The 25,911-nt window shown below is 36.6% G+C and overlaps 1 protein-coding gene across 1 annotated transcript in view; it reads left to right on the top strand.

Annotated features, from left to right (window-relative positions):
• PRKD1 (protein kinase D1) overlaps nucleotides 1-25,911 on the top strand; it is a 483,556-nt gene that overhangs the window by 231,427 nt on the left and 226,218 nt on the right. The window lies entirely within an intron of this gene.

The raw sequence follows: 25,911 nt of genomic DNA, 5'->3' as shown, positions 1-25,911 counted from the left end.
CCTCCCAGATAATCCATTTTGCATATAGACTGAAAAGGTGTGGAGATAGGATGTATCATTGGTCTACACTCTTCTCAATTTTCAACCATACAGGGTTTCCCTACTCTGTTTTTATTTCTGCCTCCTGGTCCAAGTATAGGCTTTATATAAGCACAATCAAGTTTTCTGGGATTCTCCTCTTCTCAGAGTCAGCCATAGTTTATTGTGATCCACACTGTCAAATGCCTTTGCATAATCAATGAAACACAGATAGACATTCCTCTGGTACTCTCTGCTTTCAGCCAAGATCCATCTGTCATTAGCTATAATATCCCTAGTATCATGGCCTCTTCTAAACTCAGCCTGCACTTCAGCCAGTTCACTGTTGATATGCTGTTCCAGTCATTTTTGGATAATCTTCAACAGAATCTTGCCTGCATGTGGTATCAATGACATTGTCCAATAATATATACGTTGAGGATAAATTATTCTTTCTCAAAATCTACTTCTTTGATGATACTTAACACTGAAATAATTTACCTTATATTGACAGTTGGATCTTGTAGGAAATTATTACAAATTTCTTTCAGATAGATTATTCAAAAACAGACTACAAATTATGTTAATTCATAGATTAATGAAATAAATATGTTAATATTTATTTACCTCTAGTAATGTCCTACAAGTTAATGAATTACAGCATAATTAAAACAATTATAAATTGAGTATAAAGATAATAAAGGAAAAGTGTATGTACATTTGCTGTGTATTGAGCATTTATTCAATGATTTTTTGAGTGCCTCTACCATCAGTTTGATCCTGTCATGAGTACACAGATCCACAAGCCATGATTGATTGAATATACATTTACACACACACACACACACACACACACTTTTTTCTCCACAAGAGAGCCCTGGTAGCTTAGTGGTAAGGAGCTGTGCTGTCAATCCAAAGGCACGCAGTTTGCAGTTTGAACCTATCAGCTGCTCCACAGGGCAAAGACTCCCTGTGATTTACTGACTCTGAAAACTTGCTAGAAGATTAGCTATGAATTAATATCAATTTGAGGGTACACAACAATAACATTATATATTGTTACAATGAAATAATGACATTTAATCAAAGACCTGAATGAGGCGGATAAGACTTTTTAGGTGGATAAAAGTTGAGAACAGCAAGACAAAAGTTTTGAGGACAGCTCTTCAGGGTGTTGACCCATCAGGTTTTCTGCTGATTTTTTAAATAAGCAAACTCAGTTTTCCTTGTTTAATTCAAGTCACTTAAAGGTGATAAGGTCAAGATGGAAAGGCCATGATGGAAATTCCCACAGAGGCTAAAAAAAAAATAAAAAGAGAGAGAATTAGGTCCTTAGAGATTAGGAGGTTTAATACTGGGGAAATGGGCTTCTCCAGTGTGAGTTGTCTGCCAAAGTCACAGTAAACATTTTAGTGTTCAAATGTGTCTGGGCTGTAACCTCCACAAGGGGAGGAAATCCTGATTTCTAAAAATAAAAATGGCTTTTATTTTAAGAATCAAAGAGGAACAGATTGTCCTAGTAAATACAGGTTATTGAAGTGTTTTCATTGTGATATTCCTTTTCAAAAAGCATGAATTGGAATATGAAGCAAGCTCATCTCATCAGATGCATATCTCTCTAGTCTACATACAGTTTCTTTAAAATGGCTCCAGAGATAATGAGTATAAATTCTTCCTTGAGAACTCATGAGTTTGCATTATGCCTATATACCACATTTGCCTACACTGGTATGTTAAAGATAACTGAGATGATACCAGTAACCAATTTCTCTAATACAACTGTCAGGTATATAGTTTACTCTTGTTATGATTCATTAGTTCATGCATTTAATAATTTGTTTGATACAAACTATATACTAGGCTCTTGGAAGACTATAGTGAATAAGATGGGGAAATTCTCTTGTATTCTGGAGCTAATATAATAGTTGAGAGAGATATAAAAATTATTTTTAAGGTTTAAAGATAGACATTCCATAAAACTTCACACAGTGAAGTTTATTCTGAAGCAAAATAAAGCTTCAGAAGGAAAGAAATGAGCTAGCAAAGTTGTTATTTTACTTACAGCAGTCATTTTGCACTTGCTATTTTCCTCTGCTCAGACTGTCTTGGCTAATTTCTTCATTTTGCTAAAATAACATGTACTTCTTGTTGTGTGCTGTTGAATTGGAACTCATTTTGAGTTTGACAATATTGCAAACTTACAATTTCTTGAGAAAAGTTTTAGATTCACTCCTTCTGGAGTCATTTTAAGAAATGGTATGTAGACTAGATAGTTATGCATTGGATGAAATGTTCTCGCATCATATTCCAATTCATGTTTTTATGAAAAGAAATTTCACAATTAAAACATTTCAATGACTTCTGTTTGCTGGGTCAGTTTGTACTTCTTCCTTTTAAAAAAATTATTTTATCCTTATTTACTTACAAAGTCCCTATACATTGTTTTTCACACTGGATCTTCCCCCTTTCTTTTACCCACCACTCCCTTCATCCATCAAATTAGATGACCCTATAATTAAATGCCCCCCCCATCCTCCTCCTTATGCTCCTCCCTCCCTTCTTGGATCCTTATACATGTTCCACAATAATGACCTTATACAGTATTTGCACTTATGGTGCTGAATTAGTTCGCATAACATAATGTTCTCCAGTCTTTCCCACATAGGTAGTAATTTACAAAATCATTGCTCCTGCATGCTGCATAGTATTCCTTTGTGTGAATGTACCATAATTTCTCAATCCATTTGCTTATAGTTGGACATTTGGGCTATTTCCATGTTCCTGCTATGATAAATAATGCAGCTATGAACATTGATATACAAGGCACTCTGTACCTCAGTACTCATTTTCTCAGAATGTATTCCAAGCAGTGGAATAGCTAGGTCATATGGAATTTCTGTGTTCATCTTTTTGAGGAAATTACAAAAGACCTTCTAGAATGGTGATACCATTTTATAATCCCACCAACAATGTATGTAAGAGTTCTAATCCCACCACATCCTCTCCAGCCTTTATTACTTGATGCTCTCCTAAACTTTGCCATTGCTAGTGGGGTAAGATGGTATCTCATTGTGATTTTGATTTGCATCTCTCTTATTGCCATTGATTTTGAGCATTTCTTCATGTGTCTATTGGCCATCCTAATGTACTCCTCTATGAAAAGTCTTGCCATGACTCTTTGCCAGTTTTGTAATTGGATTATCAATCTTTTTCTTCTGGAGGCCCAGGAGTATTCCGTAAATTTTTGTTGGGAGACCCTTGTGTGAAATGCTATTGCCAAATGTTTGTTCCCAGCCAGTAGGTTTTCTTTCACCCTGTTGGAAAAAGTGTTTTATGAGCTCTGAGATTTAATCTTTAGAAAGTCCTATCTACCAAATTTATCCTCTTCAGATGATACATTCCTGGCTGTATTTGACACTCTCTTTAGAGTAGGCTGCCAAAGCTTGATCCCAGTTTGTCTATGATGAACTTTATGGTTTGGGGCTTTACTCTCAGGTCTCTGATATACCTTAAGTTTATTTTTGTGTATGCTGTGAGATGTAGATCCTGTTTTAGCATTCTGCAGGTAGCTGTCCAGTTTTACCAGCACCATTTGTTGAAGAAGTAGCCATTTCCCCATTTGATAGGTTTTATTTCCTTGTTGAATATCAGTTGACCATAGATAGCTGGGTCAATTTCTGGGTTCTCAGTTCTGTTCCACTGCTCTGTGTGCCTGTCATTGTACCAGTACCATGCTGTTTTTGTTACTACTGTGTAGTAGGTTTTGAAGTCATGGACTTCTCTGCCTCCCACTTTTTTTTTTTTTCAGAATTGCTTTGCTTATTTGGGTCTGTTTTCTCTCCAAATACACTTGACAATTTTTTTTTATCTCCTTGAAAAATAAATTTAGTATCTACATTGAGATTTCATTGGGTATGTAGATTGCTTTTGGTAAGATTATTATTTTGACAATATTGGGTCATCCTATCATGAATCTCCCGAATAAAACAGGATTGGAAGCAGGAGTGGCATTCACTTCCAAAAAAATCTTGCCTCTGGAAACTCTATGAACTTGAAGAAAAGATGAAAGTTTTGTGTTCAAGACTTTCATTCATAGGGTCACCATGGGTCATATATGACTCAACGGCACTTAACAACAAACAATCCATGAAAAGGACACATTTTCCATTTGTTTAGGTCTTTTTTATTGTTTCTTGCAGAAATATTATGTAGTTTTCTTTGTATAGGTCTTTTGTGTGTCTAGTTAGGTTTACTCCCAAGTATTTCAGTTTGTGGTTGACTATTGTAAATGGTATTGCTTTCTTGGTTTCCTTCTCGGAGTTCTCTTTGTTACTTTAGAGTTAACCCATTGATCTTTAGATATTGATCTTGTATCCTGACACTTTACTAAGTTGGGCTACTAGCTCTATCAGGTTTTTTTGTTGAGTCCTTCATATTTTCTGTGTACACTATCATATCATGTACGTATATTGGCAGTTCAACCATCTCTTTACTGATTAGGATGCCTTGTATTTCCTTCTCTTGTCTATTGCACTGGCAAGCACTTTCAGTACAATATTGGATAGAAGTGGTGACAGTGCGCTTCCTTGTCTGGTCCCTGTTGACAAACAAAATGCTTTTAGTCTTTCTCCATTGAGAATGATATTGGCTCTTGGTTTTGCATATATACTTTCCACTATTTTGAGGAAATTCTTTTCCAGTTTTGCTGAGTGTCTTAATCAGGAAAGGGCGTTAGGTTTTGTCAAATGCCTTTTTACTCAGATCATATGGTTCTTATTATTTGCTTTGTTAATGTGGTAAATTACTTTGATGATGTTTCTTATATTGAACCATCTTTGCATATTTCTTATAAATACCACTTGATTAGCATGAATTATTTTTTGGTGTGCTTTTTTATTCTATTGTATAGGATTTTCTTAAGGATTTTTGCATCTGTGTTCATCAGAGATATTGGTATGTAGTTTTATTTTTTTGGTAGTATCTTTGCCTGGCTTTGGTATTGGGATTATGCTTGCATCATTTATTTATGTCTCTGGGAATGTTCCTTCATTTTCTAAATTTTGAAATAAATAGGATTAGTAGTAAATCTTCTCTGAATTTGGTAGAATTAAGACCTGAAGCTTTTTCATCCAGGACTTTATTTGTGGAGGAGTCTTTCGATGACTTTTTCAATTTCTTCTTTTGTGATGGGTCTGTTCAAGTATTCTACATCTGAGCGTGACAGTCTGGGTAGGGCATGAGTTTCAAGGAATTTGCCAATTTCCTCTTGGTTTTCAAATTTATCAGAGTATAGCTTTTCATAATATTCTGATATTACAGATTTAATTTCCACTGGTTCTGTTCCGATGTCACCTTTATCATCCTTTAATAGACTTATTTTTGTCTTCTTTTTTTCTTTTGTTAAGTTTGCTAGTGGTTTGTCAGGTTTATTGACCCTTTTGAAAAATCAGCTCCTGGTCTTATTGATGGTTTAAATTGTTTTAATTTATTTCAGCTTTTGTTCTTATAATTTATTTTACTCTACTGCTGTATGTTTAGATTGTTGTTCTTTTTCTATTTAATGAAGGTGTTGATGTAGATCATTGATTTTTTTCTTTCTTTCTTTGTTTTTTATATGTTTGCCTATTGCTATGAACTACCCCTGAAGACTGCCTTAGTTGCATCCCAGAGGTTTTTGTGAGTTTTATTTTCATTATCATTTGTTTGAGGAACTTCTTTTTATATCATTCTTTATTTCTTCTATAACCCAGTTGTGTTCTAACAATGTGTTATTTAGCTTCACATAGGTGGCTTTGTAAGCTTTATCTTCTTAAAGCTAGTTTTTCATTTTATGGCATTTTGGCCTGAGAAAATACTTTGTTGTATTATTTCAATGTTGGGGTTTTTTTGTGTGTGTGGTTTTTTTTGTTGTTGTTGTTTTAATTTGCTAGACTTGCTTTGTGCCCTAATATGTGATCAGTTCTCGAGAATGTCCCATGTGCACTTGATATGAAAGTGAATTGAGTGTTATTTGGGTGCAATCCTTGGAATACATCCACAAGTCAAGTGGGATTACTGTGAAGTTTAGGTCTTCTGCATCTTTGTTTAGTTTCTTTTGAGTTGACCTATCCTTTGGCGAGAGTGGTGTATTAAAGTCTCCTACCATTATTGTGGTGCTGTCTATCTTTCTACAATTCTGGTAACAGTTGATTTATGCATTTAGAAAATCTATCATTTGGTGCATAGATATTAATGTCATGTCTTCTTGATCTCTTGTGCCTTTAATCATTATATAGTGTTCTTGCTTATCTTTATTAGTGATTTTCATTCTGATGTCTATTTTATCAGAGATTAGTATTACCATTCCTGTTTTTTTGTGGATGTAATTTTCTTGGTATATTTTTTTTTCTAGCCTTTGATTTTGAGTCTAATTTTCTCTTTATTTATTAGCTATGTCTCTTGTAGACACCATATTGATGGGCATTGTGTTTGTTTGTTTGTTTGTTTGTTTAATTATTCATTCTGCTGTTCTTTTTCTCTTGTTTGGTGCCTTTAGTGCATTCACATTAAGTGTGATTATTGACAATACAGGTTTTTTTGTTGCCATTTTGCTATGTTTCTTTTGTTGTTGTTGTTGTTTGTTGTTACTATGGTCCATCCATTCACTTTTGGTATCTTTGTGTGAAGAACTTCCCTTAAAAGTTCTTGTAGGTTTGGTCTTGTTTTCACATCTTGGAAGCAAAGATGAGGAATTTTCCTCTCACATATTTTGGGCATATTGTTAGGATAGGTTATTCCTTGGAAAGGGACATCATGCTTGAGAAGATGGAGGGGCAGCAAAAGAGAGGAAAAACCTCAACCAAGTGGGTTAATTCTGTGACTGTGGCAATGGGCTTGAGTGTGTTACAGATTTTGAGGATGGCATGAGATAGAACAACACTTACATTAGTTGTTCATAGGATTGTTATGAGTCTGACTAGATTCAATGACACATAACAACAGCATAAATGACTAAACAAAGTTGTTTATTTTAAGTTAGATAAATGAGTTGGTGTTTTAGGAAGATTAGTGAGAACATAGAAGTATATGTCCTCTGAGTACATGAAGTATTTAAACCTTGGGATTAAGTAAAAAACAAACCAACAAGCAAACCTCCAGTTGAATGATTATATTTTAGAATATAAAGTTTCTGGAGAACGAATCATAAGAGAAGAATGAATCCTTGCATTATTCATAGCTTCAAAAGAAGAGAGAGATCAGGAGAGGCGACTATGAAATAATAGCCAGTTGGTATGGGTAAAATCAAAAGAATGCACAATTCTAGACACTAAAGAAGATTTTTTAGGAGCGAATGATCAACAGAATTGGATGCTGCTGAGGTATTGGCTAAGAAAACTGAGAATCTTCCACAAAATGAGGCTGTATATATTGGTGGGATTGTGAAATGATACAATCACTCTAGAAAGCAGTTTAGCATTTTCTGAAAAAAGCTGAACATGGACATTTCACATGATTTAGCTATTCCACTGCTAGGAATCTACACCAAGAAAATTAGAACTGAGACACAAACAGATAGATATCCCAATGTTCATAGCATCATTCACAATTGTAAGAACATGCAAACAGCCCAAATGCTCAACCACTATTGACTAGATTGAGAAATTGTGGTACATTTACATGATAGAATGCTATGCAGCACTCAGGAGCAACAATTATGAAAATAATCATGTGTACTAAGTAACTCAGACTCATCTGTACAAATACTTTTTAAGACCATTTTTGTGAAAATAGAAAGATAACTAGTGTATTGTGTATGGGGCCCAGAGAGCGAAGAAGTGGGAGCAAAGGGGTGAGGATAGGCAAGGTAGAATTCGTGGGGTCACACAGTTTGGTAGGCTGAACGAGGGAGTAAAGGAAATGAGAAAGATTCGGTGAGGATCTGAAATGACACAGTAATGGTGGCTATAGTTCAGTGGTGATTCATTTTACAAAACATAATGAATGGGAGCAATTTTATGAAACAGTATGATTCAAGGATAGTGTGAAACAATGTGTATGAATTTTGTATGTAAAGCAATATAAAATAAATTTTAAAAATATGAAGCTATAGGTAAAAGTCATTGACAGCCTTAAGAGAGAGACTTTAGAATAAGGACAAACATCTGTTGTGAGCACAGATACCTTCTAGTGAGGAAATAAATGAGAAAAGAGACATCCAATGAAATTTAGAGTGCAGTATCATGAATATATTTTGTTGGAACTGTGAAATTTATTTTTGTGTTTGAAGTTTTGTAAAGCACAATGTTCTGATTCTTAACATGTTCCACTTTCAGCTAATGAATTTTATTTGTTTAATGAATTTAGAGACATCAAATTTCTGCTGGCCCTCATCTTTTTTGTCCTCTATGCTCAACTGCAATTAATTTTCAGTACTGTTATAATCAGATGTATCTCTCTCTGATCTCTCTAATCTCTCTCTCTCTCTCTGTACTGGTTTCAGAATATAAATTTTCATTCAAGTGTTTCAGCTCTAATTCTAATCTACCTCCTTCTTAGGTGCATTTTCTTCCCATATTAGTGAGACAGGCATATGAATTCGTATAGTGACCAGATCTAGCTGCTAAGACAGTCATGCAGCCAACTTCTTTTGAACTTTAACTTACCAGGAGAACACAAAAGAGATTGTTGACAACTTCCAGTTGCCAGGCTGTTCAGATGGCCTAGATTTCTCAGATTCCTTAGTGGAGCCCAGCTTTCTTTCAAGAGCTTTCTGTTCTGACCTTTTTTAAAGACAAATAGAAACTTCTCTAAAAATGTCACATTTAAAACATTTACAACATCGACTCTGTCTTTAATCTTCTGTGATTATTAGAAAATGAGTGAAACATAAAGGCAACAAGATGAATGGTGTTTATTAGGATTGTACACAGCTTTAAGTTTTAGATGGAGATAGCAGATGATCGCTTAAATCTTCATGAGGATGGTTGTTACTTATCTATATTATTCAATAATGTGCCCATGTTGTTGTTGTGTACTGTTGAGTGAGAACTAACCCATAGCTGACCCTATATTGGCTTTTCGGAGGCAGTTAATTGCATGGAAGGAGATTGCTCAAAATACAAACTTATATGAGCAAATTTCTATTACAAGGTATTATTAGCAGGTCAGCTGCCATTTCTTTACATTCCTAAAATATTGTAGTTATTTCATATTTGCATAGAGGTATATTAATTCTGTAGATAGCTTTATTATGTTTATGAAGAATCAAAGAAATTAGGTTATTTCATGCAGTGTCACAGTAATGATCTCAGCTTTGTGTTCAAGCGTTCACTGTGCTCAAGTACTTGCATAGAGATATCTATAGATTTCTCTTCAATACTTTCTTCATCTTTCAATTGAACATGTTGGGACATCAAATATGGTTTAGCTTTCTTAACAGTTATTATATTTAGCTTTCTGTAGAGTATTTCCTATGTCTGCTGTAAGAGAGACAGCAACAGATCACTGGTCAGTTTTACTGGAAATATAATACTCTGTGACTGAGCATTTGACACACTGGTGGTATAGGTTCCAGCATCATACGAACCCACAAGTTACTACAGTACAGCACCCTGACAGACAAGTGCTACACTAATAAGAGCAAAAGATAAACATGCAACCATACACACATCTAAGCTGTAAACTAATTAGCAACATCATTCCCAATCATTAGCCAGTCATTCCCTAGTACAATAAACAGAAAGATAAGTGTTGCACCTTTAACAGAAACTCAGCCATATAAATATCATGGGGCAGGATCCAGTCAGTGGAGGCCCCTTTCAGCATGACAGGATTTATCTCCAGGTGGGTGTTGGAGCCTTATAGTGGAGGTCAGTGGTTGTCACAGTGGAGTCTTAGCTGAAGGTATTAAGATCATGGGAATGGCTTGGCTGTATTTTCTATACTAGTACTCTGCACAAGGCGCTTGAGAGCCCAAAGGAAGGATAGGGTAGAAAACCCTTCTAGCCAAGTCTTAGAATACATCAAAGCTGGAGTGGGATCAACACTGCTATCTTCCAGTGCTTTATCCCTGTGAAGGCCCCGTGGCCTGGAAGGCCTGGGTGAAGTCAAAACGTCAATGTTCCAGTACTGGATCCCTGCTAAAGGCCAGGGCTCTACTAAAGCTAGAGTAGGATCGAGGCTGCTATCCTCCAGTGCTGTATCCAAGCTAAGGCCCAGGGTCTTTGCCAGGCCTGGGTAGAGATGAAACTGCTATCTGATGACTGAAGAAGAGTTGAGGTTGTTTCTTGGGAAAGGATATCAAACTCAGAGGGCCGGTGAAAGAGAGGAAGAACCTCATCCAGATGAATTGACACAGTGACTGCAGCAATGCGTTCAAGAATGTCATAAATGATGAGGATGGGACAGGATAGGGTGGGGTTCAGATCTGTTGTTCCTGGGGTCTCTTTGAGTCCCAACAATAGCAATAACATGACTGAACAACCTGATACAAGGTCTCAGATCATCACAAATATCAATGAGAGCCTTTGCAAATAACCTTTTAATACATGATTAGAAAAGTACTTCATAAGTAGGATCAAAGACTACAATTGTCTGTCAGTCTAGCTAAGGACATCTGGCCACTTTTATGTGTCCTGAAAAGTCATTAAATGAAACTTCTGGTGCGGTGGCAGGTGGTTATATTTTCTTTGGCTCCTCCCAGCTCTCCCACAAACTGTGGCATTCTTTGCAGGAGATGTACAGTGTTTTTCAAGGGGAGAAGACATTTTTTCCTAACTGTAGAACATCAAAGTAAAATAGAGGAATTGTTTTCATTTTGATCCTTTAAATCAGATTCACTGCCTGCTTATCAGTACTCACAAGAGGGGGGAAAAACCGCAACAGCGCATTAGCTCCTTGGGGATTTGACTTTTGGGAAATGAGATTTTTATCTATGGAAAGAAATGATCATTAGCAGCACAATCAGAACAATGGAATTCCACTGTGTCAGTGCCAGCATCCAAAGCTACAGCCCTTGCTTTCTTCCATCACGGGAGATGAAATTTACACAGAATGTCAAAATATGCATAAACATAAGGAAAGGGAGTTGCCAAAAGGGAAGAAAATTGTTAAATCATAAATTCTTTTTTACCAAATGTAGAAAAATAGTGTGTGGAAAAATATATTCCTTGTGAGAAAGAAATATATGTATCAGAAAATTGACAAAACTGAAGGTTAAGAACATCTTGTTATAGTTGGTTGCCGGCACTCATGGTGACTCCATGTGTCTGGAATAGAACTACTTCATAGAGGTTTTTAAGGCTGTAGCCTTTCTGAAACAGAACAGCACGTTTTATTTCTGAGGAGTCTTTCAGTGAGGGTGAATCGTCACCATTTCCAGCTAGCAATCACACCACCCAGTCAGAAATTAAGACAGCTTTAATGTAGCCATTTTAATTTTTAGCACCTTGCTGAATATGATCAGAAATTGCATGAATTGTAGAGAGCCAGAGTGGGGACTCAGTTACCAGATTTCTGAATATACCTGTGTGGTGTTCAGTTTTTTATCTGGAGTATTTTAATAAGAAATAGGTTGGCCTTGAAAAGTTCCTTAAGACTCTGATTATCTATGATAGCAGTAACAACAGAGGTACCTAAAGTATTTAACCAAGAATCTCACTCATTGCTTTCAAGTCAGAATCAATTTATAGGGTCTGTGAGCCCATATTTCTCCTGAGTAATCTTACTGGATTTGAACCTTCAGAGAAGTGCCCCTTTTGTGTTATCAATAAAACTTCCTATGGACTGTGACACCAGAGCTCCCTTGCTATAAAAGCTTTACTTGTGTTGTTGCTGTTGTGTACTATAGAGTTGGAACTGCCCCACAGCTGACCCTTCAGTGGGTTTTCAGAGACAATAATCTCAAGGGAGGAGATTGCCCATACATACATATGACATTGATACATGCATGTTCTTATATATATATGGGGAGCTCTGGTGACCTAGTCAATAAAGAGTTTCTCTGCTCACTCAAAAGCACACAGTTCAAATCCACCAGCTGCCCTGATAGATGAAGATGTGCAGTCTCCCTTTATGTAATTTAGAGCCTTGGAAAGTCTACTGAAGGGTGATCAGTTCTGACTTTACGATAATGAGTAGTAGTATATATGTATGCATTGTTGTTACTAGATGCCATGGAGTCAAGAATGACTCATAAGAACCTTATGAACAACAGATCTGAACCATTCCTATGCTGTGCCATCTTCACTATCTAGAGTATACTTGAACCCATTACTGCAGTCATTGTGTCAGTCCACCTCCTTGAGGGTCTTCTCTTTCACTGACTTTTCCAAACATGATGTACTTTTCCAAGGACCTCTCCAAACCACATGCCCAAAATATGTGAAACAGTGTTTCACCATTCTTGCCTCTAAGGAGCACTGTGGTTTCACTTTCCTTAAAGACCTGTTTGTTCTCTTGGCAGTCCATGGAATATTCAGTACTCTTCTCCAACGCAAGTCAAAGACATTGATTTTTTTCTTCTGTCATCCTTATTCATTACCCAACTTTCAGATTCAGAGCAGGTAATTAAAATACCATGGCTTGGGGAAAAAAAAATAAAACCAACCAAAACCATGGCTTGTATCAGGTCCACCTTAGTCTTTAAACTAGTATATAATGTTATGTATATATTGCTGTGTATTGCTGATCAGAACTGACCCATATCTGACCCTCCAGTGAGTTTCCAGAGCAGTATATTGCACAGGAATTGATTGCCCATCAGAAGAGCTGATGGATTTGTACCATGTACCTCTGCATTGGCTTTGTGATCCCTTACACTAAGCCACTGGAGTATCCCTATACATGCCAAATATATTGGAAAACCAGTTTCTTTATAAACATTAATTATGATAAAATGCACACTTGGACTTTAAGAAGGAGCTAGGTATGCCATTTATTTTTAAGTAATTTTAAATCTCATCGTTATGGCACTTAGATCCAAATCGAGGAGATTCTTGTATGAGTGTGTTATCTGGTCATCTTGTGAGGTGCCAGGGCTACATAACTGCAGATCCTGATTCAGGGGGGGTCATGTTTGGGGCCTTTGTGGATTACCAAGAAATGTGAAAGTGATTTTGATTTGAGACCCAGTTATGCTTAACATAATCTCTATAATTTTTTTCAAAAGTTTATGTTTTATAAATTTTAATAAACTATTTTTGTTCCTGTCATAGCCTTCATTTAATTCACTACATGTAACTGCTATCATTAATTCATTTCAAATAATTAACAAACATGTAGCCTCACAATGTAATATCAAAATTCACAGTATTCTATAATGACAATTTTATTCAGAGTGAGACAAAGAGTGTGAGGTGGGTTTTTTTTTTTTCCATTTCCAAGCTACAAATCCATATACCTAATTACTGTTGTGTGAATAATTTCAGAGTGCCTACCATGGCTTCTAATAGTTCTTGCTGACTAGTAATCTGTCACGGTGCAGTGCAGGATAATATGTTTTTACACAACAATGGTGAGGTTCTCATTAATTATTACCACCTATAATTGGTTGATATGAACATTTATTTTAAAACTTAGAAATTATATGCAACAAAATAATGATTTAAAGTACTTTCAGGAAGTCTAGACACAAGTTTATGTATTAGACTTAATGATTAATAAGTAACTTTTTATTGCTTTTTTCTTTTTAACAGATGAAATATTACTCAAATTAAGATAGTAAGAAAAATTTCTGCCAACAATTAAGCATTATATTGAGTCTCATCTGCTGCCTCAAAAAGATAAATGTATAATTTATTAAACAAACTTCTTTACTGAATGAAAACATGAGGATATTTATATGCTTAAGAAGACGACTTTATAGCCCAGCTTTATTTCTAGAGGTTATGAAAGTTTAAATTATATACATATTTCTATATTTCAGATTCAGTCTGAAGTTTATTTCTTTAAGATGACCTCACTTTGATGAAATGTCTTCCTTTTCCCCCCCTCAGAAATAGCTTTTTTCTCTTCCCTCAAGGATGGTGAAGCTTGTCTCACCTACTTTGGGCTTATGAAGAGGGGTGTTTCATGCTTGAAAGGGTGGAGGGTGAGCAAAGGAGAGGAAGACACCCAACAAGATGGATTGACACTGTGACTGTGTCAACCAACTCAAATATGCCAGAGATGGTAAGGATGTCACAAGAGAGGGCAGGGTTCAGATCTCTTGTCCATAGCGTGGCAGTGGGGTGTCCTTGACTCTGTGGCACCTAATAACAATACAAATAGTAACACCCCAAGTTAACATTTGCAATAAAATAATTCTTTAAGTGATAAGGTTTCAAATTTAATGGAGAGTGACTGGAAAAGCATGAGAAAGGCCAAAAGTGAAATGAACTATATTGGGTTGGCAGGTCAGTAGAGAGGACTAACTCTGTTAGGTATGCCTGTTTCTAAATTTGCATCTTGATAATTCTTGAAGTTTTTGGACACATTGTGTGAGGCATTCTTTTCCAAAGAGAGTATTATGTTTATGGATCAGGGATTCATAAAATTGCAGGTGCTTATGTAAGAGAAAAGACTGCAGAGGGAGCAACTCAAAGGATATGTTTGCTTGCCAGGGTTTTATGCATCTTGACACAACATATGTCTGCCCCAGAATATCACCCACTGCTGTAGAGTTCATATTAACCTTCCATCAGGTTTTTGAGGTTGAAAATCTTTTGGGGAAGAGATTATCCAACGTTCTCCTTCAGAACTTCTAGTGGATTAGACCTGATGACCTTTTGGTTAGCTGGCTCATATGTTGTGCACTTCTCCAACGAGCCTCCTTCATCCTAGAATATAACAAATTTAAATGGAAAATTCATGGGTTACCATGTCTTGCACTTTTGCAGTAGAATTTCATGGTTTGAGAAAGCAGCGTGTCTATCATTTGATCGTTATTATTGTAGAAACTTGATTCTTCAAGTTTTTAAAAAACATTTAATGAAAAAATATTACAAGATAATCATCATGATATCTTCTTTGAGCCATCAATGTATCTTATCTTTTTGAATTATCAGTAATCAAGAAACTTATTTTAAATTGAGATAATTAAAGGAAAATTGTAACCAATGAGGAGATACTAAAGCCTTGTCTTTGGGTTGTGGCTCTTAGTGAAGGAACCCTAGTGGTATAGTATGGAGCTTTTCAGACTAACTGAAAATCAGTAGTTAGAATTCACTAGCCACCAGGTGAGAGAAAGATAGGCAGTGCCCTGTCATAAACATTTACAGCTTTGGAAACACAATGGTGAGGTACTATAATGTGAAACTAATTAATCAGCAGTATGTTTTTGATTTTTCATTATTGCACAACGAACTGTCATTCCTTTTCTGCATGGAATAGAATGTGAAGTGGGTATTGTATGGAGGAGGGAGAGAAAGAGCAAAACAGAAAGGAGGGCTGTAGGGAGAAAAATAAAACTCTATATCAGTTTTTTTCCTTGTTTCTATTTCCTAAGAATGCATTCAGAAATTCATCACATAGCTTTGTGGTCATAGTGTGGAATTCTTTTCATGTGCCTCCTTTTGAGGATATGAGATCACTAAGTACAAGTGTTTTTGCACAATTTAAATAAATTTCAGAAATATTCTTCCAAATAATAGGATTATTTGCCTCCTCCCACTTTAAAACTGCAGTTTTAAACAAAAGATGTGCTTTTGGTAGACTTACACTATCTCACTTTTTTAAACACCTTTAGAGCTGTGCTGTGTGCTGTCCCAAAGGTATGTGATTCACTCTGAGAGTGAAGGATAGGTAATCTCCCATGTGATTTACTCCCTCTCAAAACCTGCTAAAGAGTCAGCTCTAACTTGATAACATGCAAGAACAACAGTGTTCTGTACTAGATAATCTCTCATGACGCTTATTTACGAAGTACATCTTGTTTGCTTTTTTCATTAATAAATGTTTTAATTTCCTTGCCTATAATTAGAAAAGGGAGGTCTGATGGCTTAGTAGTAAGGAATTGTGTTGCTAAGCTTAATGCATGTATTTTCAATTTACCAACTGCTCTGAGGGAGAAATATGGGCAGTCTACTCTCATGTTTTGCTGCTACAGAGAGTCAATGATCTCACTGGATGGTGCAAAACAAAAATAATATTAACTAGGGAGTTGTGTTTTTTTTAAATTTCCTGCATTTTTATTTTTAATTCTACACTGGTTAGCCTATGAAGTTCTTATACATTGTTCCTCACACTAGATTGGTCACATGCCCAACCTCCCACCCTTTCTCCCCTCAAACCATGGGACCACATGCATCCACACACCTTTGCTCCACCCCCAATAGATCCTCATACACTTTTTACCAGTTATCTATTTTTACAACACTGATCATATACAATATTTGTCCTTGTAGGACTGAGTTAGTTCACTTACAGTAATACTCTCCAGTCCCTCCCAAATTAGGTAGTAATTTACAATATCATTGCTTCTGCATGCTGTGTAGTATTTCCGTTGTGTGAGTGTACCATAACTTCTCAAACCATTTGATTGTGGTTTGAAAGTTTACTGCTTCCATGTTCTTGAAATGATGAATAATGCTCAAGTCTCCATTTGTGTCTCATTTCTCTTTTTCTGGGCATATATTTCCAGCAATGGAAGAACTGAGTCAAGTAGAATTTCTATACTCTTCTGTCTGAGGAAACACTAAAATGCCTTCCAGAGTGGTGGTACCTTTATACAATCCCACATACAGTGTAAAGATTTCCTATCTGGCCACTTATTACTTGCTGTCCTGTTAAACTTTGCCACTGCTACTGGAGTGAGATGGTATCTCATTGTAGTTTGATTTACATCTCTCCTATAGCCAGTGATTTTTGAGCATTTAATTAGCTTCCACATTGGTGGCTTTGTAATCTTTACCCTCCTGTGGTTAATTTCTAGTTTGGTGGCATTATGGTCTGAGAAGATACTTTGTATTATTTCAGTGTTTTTTTAATTTATTGAGATTTGCTTTGTTTCCTAATAATATGATTGATTCTGGAGAATGTGCCATGTGTACTTGAGAAAAGTGAATTGAGTTTTAGTTGGGTACAGTATTCTGAACGTATTCACAAGGTCAAGTTGGCCGATTGTAAAATTTAGATCTTCTACATCTTTGCTGAGTTTCTTTTGAGTTGACCTGTCCTTGGGTGACATTAGTGTGTTGAAGTCTGCTACTTCTTTCCTCAATTTTGGTAACCCTTGTTTTATATATTTTGAAGATCTGTCCTTTGGTGCCATAAATATTGAAATTATGTCTTCTTGATCTATTTATTATACCTTTAATCAGTGTGTGATACTCTTCCTTATCTTTTATGATGGTTAAAGTCTATTTTATCAGAGAGTAATATTGCCACTCCTGCTTTTTTGAGATTGCCAGTTCCTTGGTAAATTATCCCGCCCCAGCCTTTGATTTTTATTCTGTATTTTTCCTCATTTTTACATGTGTCTCTTGAAGACAACCTATCAATGGGCTTTGTTTTTTAGCGTTTTTATTTGTTGTTTTTTTTTTTTCTTTTTATCCATTCTGCTACTCCTTTTCTCTTAATTGGTGTACTTAGTTCATTCACATTAAGTGTGACTATTGTCAGGCCAGGTTTTACCATTGCCATTTTGTTGTGCTTCTTTTTCTGTTGTTTCTGGTTACTATTGTCTATCTACTTCCTTTGGCATCTTCATGTGAAGGACTTCACTTAAAATTTTTTGTCATTTTTGTCTTTTTTACCCAAATTCTCTAAGTTCCTTCTTTTCTGCAAAGGATCTGATTTCCCCTTCATATTTGATGGAGAACTTTGCTGGATATAGGACTCTTGGTTGGCAGTTACTGTTTTTCAATTTTCTTCATTTGCCATCTCATTGTCTTCTAACTCACATGGTTTCTGCTGTGAAATCAGAACTTAATCTAATTGTTTCCCTTTGTAGGTGATTATTCTTGTCATGTTGCTTTTAATATTCTATCCTTATCTTTTAATTTGGAGAATTTGTTTATGATATGTCTTGATATTTTTCTTTTTAGGTCTAGTTTATTTAGTGTTCACTGTGCTTTTTAATGTGGATTTCCCCATTTTTCATAATACCTGGAAAGTTTTCTTCTAGTACTTCAACAATTTTCTCAGTGATTTCCCTGTCACTGGAATTCCAGTCATACATATGTTGTTCCTTTTGGTGTCATCCCACATGATTCCAATGTTTTCTTCATTTTCTTCTCTGATTTTGCATCTGGTATGTTTCATGTGAGGCTCTTATCTTCCATTTTACTGACTTTCTCATCTCTGATTTTGCATCTGGTATGTTTCAGGTGAGGCTCTTATCCATTTTACTGACTCTCTCTGTTCCATCTCTTCAGTTGTATTCTTTTGTCCCACTAACATGTTGGATGCTTCAGCCATTTTGGTCTTAATATTCTGGATTGCATTCTCATGTTTTTTTCTGTTATTTCCACTACTGTGTTGTCAGTACTGTACCCTCTCTGTCTTGTGATCATTTTTTTAAAATTTATTGTTAATTTCAATGAAAATTTACAGAGACTTTGGATTTCCATTCATTCATTGTTGCACTTTTCTCCCCTCCCAACTTTCCCCCCTAGTACACTACCCTCTTGGAAAAGTAAAAGAAAAAATATTTCCTTGTTTTATAATTCCTCCCCCCAGGTCCACTCCACTGTGCAGCCTTGAATCTGGACTCCTGTCATGACAAAAATACCTAATAACATATCCCTTTTAAACAGTTTTCTCCTCATCTCTTTAAATGCAGTATACGTTATTGCACCCATCTTTCTCAGTCTCCCCCCAACCCCAAGGTCAGTCCTGTTTTACAGCAGAGGCATCATGCAGTATTTGTACTTTTGTGACCGAGATACTTCACTCATCAAAATGTCCTCCAGGGTCACCCATTTTAAATAATATTGCATGAGTTCCTTGTTTTTCAATGCAGCATAGTATTCCGTTGTGTGAATATACCATACCTTTTCTATCCATTCATTTGTTGATGGGCACTTAGGTTGTTTCCAACTCCTTGCTATTGTGAACAAAGCCACGATAAACATGGGTGTGTATATATCTGCTTGGATGTCAGTTATAGTTGGATATATTCCCAGTAGTGGAATTGCTGGGTCAAATGGTATGTCTATTTGCAACTTTTTGAGAAAGCGCCATACCACCTTCCACAGTGGTTGCACAATTTTATACTTCCACCAACAGTGAATAAGGGTTCCAGTTTCTCCACAACCTCACCAGCATTTGTTGCTTGCTGTTAGGTTAAATTTCGCTATTCTTCCTGGGGTGAGATGATATCTAATAGTTGTTTTGGTTTGCATTTCTCTTAGAGCTAGGGATTTTGAACATTTTCTCATGTGCTTGGTAGCCATCTGAATATCTTCTTTGGTGAAGTGTCTGTTCATATCCTGTGCCCATTTTTCTATTGGATTATTTACCTTTATCTTGTTGTGGTGCTCAGTATTTTATAAATTCTGGATATAAGTCCCTTATCTGATATGTCATTACCAAATACTTTTTTTCAGTCTGTGGCTTCCCTTTTTACCCTGTTAGAGAAGTTTTTGGATGTGCATAGGATTTGATTCTTAAAAGGTCCCATTCATCTATTTTGTTTTCTCCTGGTTGTAGGTTGTGATGATTTTTTAAGTTCTGTACCTCTTTATCTATACTAGCAAATTCTTTCTTCCATCTTTTGCATATTTTTTACAGCTGTTCAAGTTACTCCTAATCAATCAGTTTCTTCTGGATCCCTGTCTCTGGGGTAATTGCTCTCTTATTGCCTTCCCCTGTTTCTTCCATCATTTGCTTCTTCTTCTGTAGTTGTTCAGATTACTACACATTAGCATATTTCTTCTGATTTTCTCTATTTGGGTTATTCATTGGGTATTCTTTTTTAGGAGAAGTGTTATTTTGTTTTTTCATGATGACTGAGGCAGACTGCTACTTTCTTGACATCATATTCTTAGTAGATGTTAGGTAGTTGTAACTAGATAATGTTATTGGGTATGATATGGTAATGCCTGGTGAAGGACCTGTATATTGGTGCTCCTCTGTTGTCTTCCCAGAGAGAGAGGTCTGTTACCCTTCACAAACTGCAGCTCTACCTGATCTCTTCCACTTCACTTTAAGAAATCCCACAGTGATATAATTAGTCATCAGTGTTCAAGGCCAAATTATCTTTTTTCTCTGCTCTGTGAGACAGTTCAGTGATGGGTCTTGACATTATTCTTATACTAGTCACAGAGATGTCTTGACAGAATTTGGCATATTGGTGATCTCTGTGAAGGGAAATGGCCCAAATGGTGCACTGGAGGCATAGGGGAAGGGGTAGGGGTTCCTTCTCCAAGGGAGGCAGGCTGGTCTCTCTACAGGGTCCCACCCCTTAGCAGGAGCTGACAGACAGGAGGTGTATCACACTCTCACCTGTAAAGGGAAATAGGCTAAGATTTTTCCCAGGCGAGAGGGGTGTCTTTTTTTCCTTTTTTTTTTTTTTTTATGTGTGAGAGTGGTTAACAAAGAGAATGAATGGTTCAGAATAAAGTTTAATTTACTAGGGAAAAGCTAATCATACATGCTTCATATTGCTCTCTCTACCTTATGTCTCTCACATCTCTCAGAGAGGTCCAATTGGATTATATAAATCTATTGTTTTAGGATAATATTGAACTGCTTAAAGTTTATAGCAGTATAGTAGAACAACTCAGCTATAATTTCTTTCCCCAAAGAAAGATATTTCCCAATTTTAAGTGTTCTTTATTGTAATTGTGAATCATACTATGTCCTTTTAGTTGCTATAATCCCAGAACCACATTGAGAAATGTTTTGGCCAACTGATAGCACCTTTTCACTTTCTTTGTTTGCTAAAGGTGATCTGTTATGATACACTTGCTGTGGTTAGATTTCTTGGGGAAGGAGTTGAGATGAAAAGAGTGCAGTATTAAATTGCCTCGTATTTCCCTTCTGATCAGAATACTTTTATTTCAGGACTTTAGATGAATGACTGACCATTGCTGTTGTTGTTGTTATGTGCCTGTAAGCCAGAACTGACTCAGAACTGACCCTACTTTTCAGAGGCAGTAAATAACATAAGAAGATCTTATCCATCCTTCTCCCAGGGAGCAGCTGATGGATTCGAAATGTGTGCTTTTGGGTTTGCAGCACAGCTTCTTACACTAAACTGGTGAGGTATTTCCATTTCCTATTCAGTTTAGTCCCCCTCCTCTCTTTTTTTCCACTTGACTGAGTCATGGATTAATTTGTTTTGGTATTATTTGAATCTCTTTGTGATTAGCCCCAACTATGGAAAAGCACCCTTTGTTCTTTAAATTTCACATTGGCCAGCTTGCCTTTCAGGCACTCATTAAGGCATGCATTTATTCTATTCTGGAGCATGTTGTCTGGCCAGTCATGAATTTATAGTGAAATGTAACAGTAAATTGTACTCTGTGGTCAAAAATGCCAAATGATACACTCAGCAGCATGGAGATTTCCAGCACGGGGTGGTATTAAAGAGTTTAGGATTTGTGCTGGGATTGTTGGCCGAAGTTTCACAGTGACCAGTTTTGTTAGACTCAAACTTGGAGAGAGCTTGAAGTCACTTATCTCAGATGTTTGCACTTGCAGCCACAAAACCTCTGAGAAGCGCATAACCGATCTGGTAATAACCTCCAGCTGAGTTTACAAGCCTCTGAGCCTTTCTAAAAGTCTGTTTAGTTTAATAAGGGTTTTCAGATTTCAAAGCTCACACACCTTCACATAAAAACAGATGATTATGACCAAATTAGGAAATGTTGTTCCCTGAGTGGTTCCCCCCAATATGTTCCCTTCTCAGTTGTCACACATTGTTCCTTACACTTTTTACCTTCCAGACATAATTTTTAAGTGTAATTTCTGCAAGTCTTATTGTATATAGTTTCTATTCAAACAGAATGTTATGTTATAAAAGATTTTCTCTCCTAATAGCTAAAAGAAAATATGCACATAATTGTTCTGTCCAGCACAATTGCGGGGGTGGGGGTGGGGGTGGGGGTGGGGGAAGGGGAAGGAAGCCTTAGCTTCTGCTACCATGACAACTATTCTGAGAGGGTAAGCCTCCATATTTACTCTTGTGCCCTGGAATGTGGGCTCTTCAATCCCTTAATGATTTGTTGATGAAGAGTTAAAATACTCTGTTAACAGAAGAAATGTGGGACAGGAGATAGCCACACTCATGTTTGAATAGCTATTCTTCTTAATGAGCATTGATAACACCATATATTTAAAAGACATCAAGTGCCATGATGACAGTTTGATTGTTAGTGACCCAGTTGGACAGAGTTGAACTGCCCCCTAGGTTTCCAAGGCTGTAACTGTATTGAAGTAAACTTCCACATTGTTCTCTCTTCAAGTTGAAATGATAACCTGTCAGGTTGAAGCTGAATACTTAACCATGGTACAAACAGAAATCATGTTTAAGAGATAATATTTTAAAAATCATAGCCTTAAGTTACAAGTTGGAATTAGTTTTCTTCCTATACTTATTTTTTCAAGCAATCTTAAGGACAGGTACCTGGCCAACTGACTAGAAGAGATCCATATTTATTCCCATTAAAAAAACCAACAACCCCCTCCCCCCCAATCTACCAGAGTAGGAAATTATCGAACAGTATCATAAATATTAGATATAAGCAAAATCCTGCTGAAGATTATCCAAAAATGACTGGAACATACATTGACGTAGAACTACCAGAAATACAAAGTGGGTTTAGAAGAGGCCATGACAATAGCAACATAATAGTGAATGTCACATGGATCCTGGCTGAGAGCAGAGAATACGAGAAAAATTACATATTATATATGTAATAAAACTGCGTGGATCACAACAAATTTTGGCTAACCTTAAGAAGACCATTATTGTTGAATGAATAAGAAGATCCAAGGGGGGTGGGGGCTTAATCAATTTCATGGGTGGAGGGAAGAGTGGGTAAAGGAGAGGAGAAAGCTCCCAATAAAGTGTATAGAATCCTAATGTGAAGATTGGTCACTTTTGCCATTGCATTAGGTTTAAAATTAGCCCTGAAGTAAAATATCTTACAACCCATAATAGGAAAGAGCCACAAATACAGTGAGTTCTTTGGACCTGAGATTTGTAGGCTGAAACTTCCTTGAACCTGAACACAGAGACCTATGACAGTGAAGAGATCATGTAAAATGACGAGATGAAAGCAGTGGAAGTAGCAGAGACACCAGAACTCTTGTTCTAGTGCAAGAGAACTGTAGACCCCTGGCCCATAAAGCAAGAAAATCAAGTGTCTTTTGGGTAGGAGGCTTACTGGAACTGTCAGCGCCTTCCTACATTTGTTAGGGAGCTAGATTTGCAGACCCATGGATCTAGAACTGAAGGCTTGCAGGCCTAAGTTTGGTGAGCAAAGTGGGATACTACTAGGTACTGAAACTGCTACCACCACTAAAAGATCTTGGGACACTTTGTTCAAGTAGTGCAGAAGCCAAACCCACAATGTCAGAGACCAGAGAAAGGCCTGCCTTAAAAGAGGTTAAAAGAGTTTAAAAGAGACTCTCTTTAGTCATTTCAAATCCTAAATTAGAACCTGCTATTTCCCTAATAAGCCCCCTAATTATGAGTCTGATCTGTGAGTTTTCTGTGGTCATTGCTGCAAAGCATTGAACACTGAAGCAACATAGTGAGGGTCATGGGAAGGGCAATTGGTATTATCACTCTTTCTGTGTTATAGGGTCATTTCTGACTTTTAGGAATTGGCCTTGTGCATTGATGGGAATGCACCTTCTCCCCTGTGAAGTGAATGGAAATGAGAAGCCATCACCTTCATGTCCATCTCTTTTTGCAATTTGATTTTGGAAAATTGGGAATTGGAAACAATCATTTAACAGTTAATTTTTAATCCAGTTGCAAATTCTTTGCATTTTATGAAATGGGTGTGCAAATAATTAAGCAAGGAAATGTGGCTAATGAGCCAAGGTAAAAGAAAAATTCAAGAAAGATTTAGTCAAAGACTACAAGGGGAGAAAGGAATAAAGAAAGAATGGAGCCAATAGGAAAAGAGGTGATAATAGTTCACACTAACTGCTGTTTATATAAAGTGAAAGAATATAAATAGTCCAATTAAATATATATGTTGTATATAGAAATTAGGAGGCTCTGGTGATCTAGTAGAAAGGAACTGTACTGCAATTTTGAAGGCACATGGTTCAAATCCACCAGCTTGTCTACAGGAGAAGGGTAGACAGTCTCTTCCTGTATGATCAGACTGACTCTGAAAACCCACTGGAGAGTCAGCTATGGGTTGGTTCCACTTTGACAATATACTGCAACAACAACAATATAGAAATTAACAAACAATGTCTAGAAGCAGAGTTTTCAGGTATCTGGAAAATCTTGGAATATTTAGACATTAAACACACTCTTGTGAGAAGCTAATTAATACTTCAAAGAGGGAATTGTAAGAGAAAGTACAAAATATTTTAATTAAATGGAAAAAAAGACAATACCAAATTTGAGGGGGGGTTGCTGCTAACAGTATTGAAGAAAAAATATTGCATTAGCTGCTAATATTATAAAAAACAAAAATAAATCTAAATAGAAAAATCTAAATTTCCAGTTTAAGATAAAATTAAACCAGAGGGAAGCAGAAGGAAGTATATAACAAAGAGAAGAAACCTATGCAGTTGAAAACAGAAAATTATAATCTGTGAAAGCAAAAGAAATTCATTGGAGAGAAAATCAATAAGATTTATGTTAACATAAATTTACCGACGTCTTAATGGAAGAATTCGGTTGCATGTTCTGGTAATCCTTTGAGTGAAAAGATCTAGATTACTATTCTACCTTCCCCTGCCCCTAGAACACTCCTCTGCCCCAGAACACTTTTAGATCTATGAAGTCATCTTTTATTTTCAAATATGCCAAAGCAAACTGAATTTCTTTACAAATAAATCAAAAAAAGTAAATATAATAGAAGTGTAATTAAGTTCAGTAATAGTTATGTTGTAGGGTGAAGATTGTTGTATTGTGAAAATGCCTACTTCTTCCTATCTATGGTACTTCTTAATCACTTTTGTGCCAAGAATTTATTTGAATTTTACCCCATATTCTCCCTACTTATTCTTTAACTAGAAGACCATTTAGGCATTCTAGCCCTTGTGGTGAATGATTTCTTCTCTCCTGATTTGGAGACTTTCAATCTCAATGGTGTCATTCGTTTTTATTTCAAATCTATCAGGTCCCAGACAGGAGAAAGATGGGCAGCCTCTTAGGCAATTTTCAGCCTCTGAAAGGTTGGTGGGTCTTAAGGGCACATTAACAACAATGGATATTTTGAATTTTTATTATTAGCTTCAATACTCTTCTCCAGCATCACAGCTCAATGGCTTCAATTCTCCTTCTATCCTCCCTAGTCATTGTCCAACTCTCTGATGCATAACAAGTGATTGCAAAGACCATGGCCTGTATCAGGCGTACCTTAGTCTCCAGAGAGACACCGTTGCTCTTGAGTACTTTAGAGAGGTCCCTAACAGCACTTTCCCATTGCAATACGTTTTTTTATTTCCTGACTGTTGGTGCCAAGAGTGTTGATCGTGGAACCGAGCAAACTGAAGCTGTGAACAATCTTAATCTCTTCACCATCCATCCTGATGCCACTGATTGGTCCAGTGGTGAGAATTGAATGTACCATGGACTGCCAAGAAAACAAACAGATTCATCCTAGAGAGGGTTCAACCATTCTACTCCTTGGAAGCAAGGATTCTGGGGCTTCGCCTGACATACTTTGGACATGTTGCCAGGAGGGACGGGTCCTTGGAGAGGGACATCATGCTTGGTAGGGTAGAGGGACAGCGCAGGAGGGAAAGACCCTCTATGAGGTGGATTGATCCAGTGACTGGGGTAATCAGGATGGG

This window comes from Elephantulus edwardii, unplaced genomic scaffold, assembly GCF_000299155.1.
Source record: "Elephantulus edwardii isolate Elephantulus edwardi_28Jun2011 unplaced genomic scaffold, EleEdw1.0 scaffold00084, whole genome shotgun sequence".
In the NCBI taxonomy this organism is placed as follows: domain Eukaryota; kingdom Metazoa; phylum Chordata; class Mammalia; order Macroscelidea; family Macroscelididae; genus Elephantulus; species Elephantulus edwardii.
This window is presented reverse-complemented; position numbering and strand designations above follow the sequence as displayed.